General features: G+C 40.0%; 1 long non-coding RNA gene across 1 annotated transcript; it reads right to left on the bottom strand.

Moving 5' to 3' along the window:
* Window positions 1-551: 551 nt before the first annotated feature.
* Window positions 552-1,873, bottom strand: LOC146822342 (uncharacterized). The gene is made up of 3 exons (XR_014963260.1): window positions 1,539-1,873; window positions 1,314-1,439; window positions 552-953 (listed from the first exon to the last, which is right to left on the bottom strand). It is a non-coding gene; the product is annotated as an uncharacterized LOC146822342 (long non-coding RNA).
* Between the last annotated feature and the right edge of the window lie 3,323 nt (window positions 1,874-5,196).

Raw genomic sequence — 5,196 nt, 5'->3', positions numbered from 1 at the left:
GTTTAATATAAATACAATGCAAAAAAAGCAGTGGTTCATAGGTTTGTTATTTATAATAAGGGGAAAAACTGTGACAATTGTGACCCATGTGAAGTGACCATAACCAACCCTATATTTAAAGGGACATATAGTGACTTAAAATCAAACAAAAAATTATTGGAGTGTCTTAGGATGTCTGTGTGGTTCTGCTTCAATAATCCAGACCAAGAACCAGATTCTTCTCTGGCCCTTTATTTTGACTATGCTTAGGAGTTGCCGACGACGTTTCGACCCTACTTGAAATGGGAGGATGTCTTAAGGACAGGAGCAATGCAGAAAATATTGGGACCCCCTTTGTACAAAGTACTTTTCCAAAAGGTCAGGGAGAAAAGGGGAAAAATTAAACAACCTAACAAATAATGCTCCCTCTCGACCTATATTTTAATTTCCTATATATGATAAAAAAAGTTTTTTTACATAAGATCCTAGTCAGCATGGGCTAGCACACAAAGAACAACAATTTATATCTTTTACTTCTGTTTATTATATTTTTATATTTTCCTTTTTTCTTTATATAAACATAATAGAATTTTTTACATATAAATCAATTTTCATTAATAACATCATCACTATATTTTACACATTATTCATATCGGTTCATTGATACAAAAATATTATTCCAAATCATGACAAAAACAAAACCCAGGGAGAAGAACACTGCACAATCATACTCTTCATTCATACAACCACATACAAAACACCCCTTGCACATAAATCTCAATAGTTGTCCCAATTAGCACATTGTTAATTATAAGGTAGTCCTTATGGCCCCCAAGAGGAAGCTACTACAAAAAGTTTGTAGGATCTACAAGGAGACTTGGTCAACGCGTTTCGGTGGCAAAAGAAAACGTGAAAACCACCTTCATCAGGACCAGCTACTTCTCGTATCGCAAGTTCTCCCAACCTGGGATATCCTAAAAAGAGTTCATATATATAAAAAAATTAGTCACTAGCCACCGAACATCATTTTTAGGAATCTTATGTACTATAACAAAGACACCGATTGAGCCAATTCATACATATAAGCACCAAGGTGAACCAAAATAATTATAAAAAAGACAGAGATAGCTTTAGAAGGCCAACATGCATAACAATGCAATTTAAGTTGTTATTTTTAATCAAAAACAAGTACATTTTGGCAGAAATTATTTGATCAAGATGTAGGAGGAAGTAGTCCCTATGGTACTCTACTCTAACTGAAAGGGTATAGGTCCAAACACAAAGATAATATTTTCTGTTCTAGTCCTGCCAAAAAAGTAAGGGAAAATACTTACTATTAAGGGGAATAATATCGAACTACAAAGCTTGCTGTTTGTGCTGTAAAAGGTAATCACAGTAGTTTCCTTCCTTTTCTCTTTATTTTCCTTTTTATCTTTTTCAAGACAGGAGTATCCTGGAGACTACAAAGGCATTGATTTAATATTTTTATTAAATTATTCATAGTAGTGTCTGAGGAGCGATATATAAGGGCTACTCTTAGTGAACTTAAATAAGCTTACCTATGGAGCACATAAACTCCTGGTGGTATGCAGGATTATTTCTTCTTATATCCTAAATGTCGGACACCTGGAAAAGGGAAGGAGGAGGGAGTTTTAATAGACCAGACCATAAACTAATTGATTGTGCGTGGTGACTTCATAGTTATGGAAACTCACCATGTGGTGCACATGTCCATCAGTGTCATATTCATGGAAAGAATGCCTATAGTTGTATTGTAATACCTTCTTAGATGGGCAACTCCTGTTGATCGTGATGCCGAAAGAGAATGATAACAGGAGGTCAAGACTGACATAATACCTATAGCCGCTGGGTGTGTGGGTACGGTACCATTGGACTCGCTATTTTCATTTGTTTTCAAAAGCGGCTCGTCAAGGGGTATCGGGCGAGGTAGGCGAAGTCTGGGGAGGGATAAGTATCAGGGTTACTTGAATGGTAGGAAGTAGGGGACCAGTGGCAACAGTTTGATTCTGTACTAACTTTGATTAGATGCCGTCAGTGTGTTTTCTGATTGGCAAGCCTGGAGTGTAGTGCTGTGCATGGTTGCTTCTTTTGCACTCGTGCCCTCGTCTTCCAGTTTTGTGAGTAAGGAAGGCGGGTTAACATCAAACGACATGTCCTCCCCTGCTATCACATGATGCTGTGTGACCGTGGTTGAATCAGGCTAGAAAGTCAACTCTCCTATGTCTTGTAGCCATCTTAAAGGTGACCAAATGTAAGGTAAAAGCGCCCGGCGGACGGGAATCTGATACCGAACTAATTAATTAGGTTGGTACCAAAACAGTTAGAGTGGTGTGTAATATCAATGTGGTGGGTTCTATTCCGTGTACATGTGGTATGTTAAGGGGCCATAATTTATATATATTCGATGGCTAAAATTCATTTAGTAATCTAGGTAATACGCTGAAATCTTGTAGGAATGTCAATCCTGGTACTTAAAACTAACTGGCACATGCATCAAAAATGCCTTTTGCGATTCTTTATTAGCGAAAAATAAGGATTCACTAATAAGGAATCGCAAAAGCCCATGCATGTAGAAATAGTTTAAAAATAGCGATTTCTAAACATTCCTTAATTGCGACTCGCAAATTGCGACTCGCAATTAAGGAATACCTCCCCATTCATTCCTATGGGCCTAGAGGCCCATAGGAATGAATGGGAAGATATTCTCAATTTGCGATTCTCAATTAGAGAATCGCAAATTGAGAATGCAATTTCAAGGGTGCCAGGGTGTCAAAAGGACACCCTGTTGCACCCCTGAAATCTGCATATGAGTTAATCTTGCACACACACATGCCCCAAGGGGATGTGTGTGTGTAAAATGGAACTTTAAAAAATGCACTTTAGTGCATTTTTCAAGGTTTTTGCAAATTACCATGAAGTTCAACTTCATGGTAATTTGTGCCCCGTATTAGCGAAATCGCTAATTTTTTTTACCTTACTGCATTGCATTTAAGGAATCTCAATTTGCGATTCCTTAAATGCAATCGCAATTTGAGAACTCGCAAATATTTGTGAATTCTCAAATTGCGAGTGCCATGACCCTTCATGCATCGCAAAAGGTCTTTTTGCGGGCGCAAACGGCCGATTTTTGCGAATCGCACCGTTTGCGCTCGCAAAAACCTTTGATGCACGTGCCCCTAAAAGTCTAGGAAAGCAACTTTAGATGTCAACGGTACATTAAAATTCATACAATGTTGTTGTACATGTATTTTTTAAAAAGCTGTGTAAGGCTGACTCAAGATGGGTGTAGTGTCTTCCCCAGCACTGGAGCGTGTAAGTGAATAACACCACACAGTGAGCTACTCTTCAGACTTCTTTATTCTCCAACATTCAATCACACTCTGCACATTATGCCATTATTCTCATAACCACACCCTAACATCTCCAAGCATGCTATGTAGTTTCTGTTTATAGCCCGTCCAGAACCACATGGGTCCTAGTGCATACAGCCTTAATACACAGTAGACCCGATTCACAGAACTAACTTAAGACAAAATCCTAAACTTACTACTTTTGGTATTCACAGAAGTTAGGATTTTGTCTTAAGTTTATCTTAAGACAGACTTAAGACAGACTTAAGTTAGGATTTTGTATTAAGTTTGTCTGAAATCTGTCTTAAGTCTGTCTTAAGTCTGTCTTAAGTTTGCCCTAAGTTTGTCTGAAGTTTGTCTTAAGTCTGTCTTAAGTTTGTCTTAAGTCTGTCTTAAGTTTGTCTGAAGTCTGTCTTAAGTCTGTCTTAAGACAAGATCCTAACTTCTGTGAATACCAAAAGTAGTAAGTTTAGGATTTTGTCTTAAGTTAGTTCTGTGAATCGGCCCCTACATCTCCTCCTTTGTTAAATAAAAAGATTGCAAACATCATTAAGAATAACATCTCCTCAATTACTCAGCAAGGCACTCAAACCTGTCTGTCGGTACGGGTGATCTGAGGTGATCGAGATCCACCCTGATATGGAACGGGCGGCCCATGCTCAAGCGATTGAGCTGGAGCTGCAGGCGGGGTCACCTTACAAGTGCTTTCAGGACTCAACAAATGTTGAGGTAGGTGTTTAGAGACAGACAACATGGTAAGGCTCACTCCAGATGGGGAGGGGAGTCAGCTCCTTTGGACTTAAGAGCCTGGGGGACAAAGGGGAGAATGTGGCCTCCAAACCCAGAGCACACTGCATAATGAACAGCACTTATTGACTTCTAGAAGTAAGGGAGTGTGCAGAACTGAACCGCACAGGTGCTGCTTCCGTATGTTCTGTGCACAAGGACAGAAGGGAAGAAGACAGGAGAGGAGGACACAGGAGGAAGGGGAACAGCAGGAGAGCACAGGAGGCAAGGTACAGGAGAGGAGGGCACAGGAGGGAGCGACACAGGAGCCTACAAGACACTGTACAGTGAGAGTGCAGCTCTGAACCACACACATGCTGCTGTCCTATGTGCAGTTCGCAAGGACAGAAGGAAGGGGGCAGGGAAGGAGAGAGCAGGAGGAAGGGGCAAATGGAGGAGCACAGGAGGCACTGCACAAAAGGGAGAACAAAGGGACCTGACATGCTGGAAAACACTGTACAGTGGTGGCACACAATCTTATTCTAAAATCCAAATCATTGGACGCGCCAGCGACTCAGACAGGGAGCTGTGTGGTCCAGATATAGACTTTGGTCCTCCCCATCTGGAGCTGTCACTTTGGTAAAGCATTAGATTAAGCTCAGTAGTAGGTGATAAACATTCTTGTAAGAATGACAGACAAGGATAGTCATGTCAATGCTTAATATGACTTATAAAAGGTAAATTTGACATGACAGAGAAGAAGTAAATACATTTTAGTAGCAAGGCTTACAGATCATATGTACAGAGAACTGATTACACCTCTAAGTGAAATCTGGCATAGGTTCAACTTGCAAGGTGCGGAACATGGTCCCTCAGCACAGAGAAGTCCACACTTCCTTTTATAGGACTTCTATCAAAGACAGTCAAACTTTTTACATGAATATAGAGTTCTCAGGGTGTGCACCAATAAGGAACGAGCAAGAAGAAACAGTTTACCACAGAATACATTATTATTATTGTAAGTTCTCTGATGGCTGTAGTACATTGGATTTGAAAGCATTCTCACAGTCTCTTTGCTATACATTACTTATGGTTTGCCTGGGACAGCCAAAAGTGTCCT

Source organism: Triturus cristatus, chromosome 6 (assembly GCF_964204655.1).
Source record: "Triturus cristatus chromosome 6, aTriCri1.1, whole genome shotgun sequence".
NCBI classification, from domain to species: domain Eukaryota; kingdom Metazoa; phylum Chordata; class Amphibia; order Caudata; family Salamandridae; genus Triturus; species Triturus cristatus.
The sequence above is the reverse complement of the archived record's forward strand: the minus strand, read 5'-3'. Positions and strand labels throughout refer to the sequence as shown.